The sequence below is a fragment of the Lottia gigantea genome (assembly GCF_000327385.1).
Source record: "Lottia gigantea unplaced genomic scaffold LOTGIsca_14, whole genome shotgun sequence".
In the NCBI taxonomy this organism is placed as follows: Eukaryota; Metazoa; Mollusca; class Gastropoda; family Lottiidae; genus Lottia; species Lottia gigantea.
In genome coordinates this window covers 3,644,907-3,646,617 of record NW_008707617.1, presented here as the reverse complement: position 1 = coordinate 3,646,617, position 1,711 = coordinate 3,644,907, and positions in this window count along the sequence as shown.

Here is a 1,711-nt window from a genome sequence, read left to right as displayed (position 1 = left end):
CTTAGTAAAAACGCGTCAAAACTGGTTTGTAGGCACGATAAGGACTATAGTTTTATCAGATCTTGATGAAACTTGGTAAGTATAAAAGTATATATTGATCAGATCTCGGCCAAGTTCGGAATTGGTATTATTCGGATGAACGGTTTTTGGAGTTATTGCCCTTGACTTATTAAAAATGCGTCAAATTTGGCTTATAGGCACGATGGAGACTATGGTTTTGATCTGATCTTGATGGAACTTGGTATGTATGTATATATTGATTATTCCAGATGCTTCCATTGTTTAGACTGAATTTTGATTTCTGGTTGATAAATCAGGGTTTATCCATGGCTACCAATCGGGTTAAAAAATCATCAGGATCTGCTTAAAAAGCAGAACGGGACGTCAGGAATCTGACACGTTTCTGATTTGCTGTGGAGATCTTATACACTAATCTTGCAGAAACTTTTGTCATCCCAAACTTTCTCATGAGAGATGCCCACAACACTCGGCATTATGCCGAGTGTCAATCGTCGATCAGCCATCATCATGCCATGAACACAGATATTGTTTTCCGGAACGGTTGTTATTGAAGACCAATCTGGACGAGATTCATCGTCAAGACTCTCTTATAGTCAACAGCCCACTTCTTTACAGTGGAAACGGTAGGGGCATCATCCCCTAAAGTGAAGACCATGTCATCCTGCATCTGTCTTCCAGTTCGCCATTTAAATTGCAGGTATGACCTGCATATGGCCAGTTTTGCCCAATTCTGGTGTTTTGTCGTGATTTCAATGGTTAGTTCAAAAGATCTGTGACAAAGACAATAATAACTCCACAGATTCAGTTCTCATTAATTAAATGATTGTTTCAATCCCACTTAGACTCAGAACTTTTCAGTCGTTTCTTGTACTATTCTGTAACATAATGTGTTATTTTGTATGGCATATAAAACTTGAGTTCTTGAATGCTATTTTAAGATTAAAAATAATTATGTTTTAATTTACTCAGACATAAAAATTTATTAGTTACCAGAAATATATCTGCTAATTAACAAGCATTTAGTCCTTGTATATTGAATCTACAATATGTTACTTCCACAAAAATAGACCGAAATATACTTTTTGTCTACTTGAAAAAAAAAAAATACACCTTTTGAAAAAGTTAATAAGTTACTTTCTTGTCCATACCTGTTGATGAAGAATACATTTACACCCAAGCACAACGAACTACCACCAGAGAGGAAGAATATCGTTGAAATGTAAATTAACAATTGGGATATTAAGGACTCTTTGAGATTGATGTTTTCTCATCTAACCGAGAAGCGATTCTGAGATGGTTACTGTCCGTTTCCACGACTTGAATATTAATACGCTTTCTGACACAAAAGACAATTCCTTATTTACTATTTTACTTTTCCCTTTTCCTTATTTACTCAGACTACCAAACAGTACAAGGTGTTCTAAATGTAACGTATTAGTAATCTTAATACTCGAAAAGTCACAAGAGAATTTCTTTTTACAGCATAAAATTGCATGAAGTTAGCATGTATGTTCACTTGAGGGGAAAACACGTCATATACAATCATAGGAAGCACTCTTCTTAGTCAGAAATTACGCAACACAAATGAAAGAGTTTATTTTGTTTTGTGAATGAATCAAAGGAAAGTAGTAAAGTTGCACCCGGAATTGGCCACAGTTAAAACTTAAACCGCTAATTATGGTAAAATAGA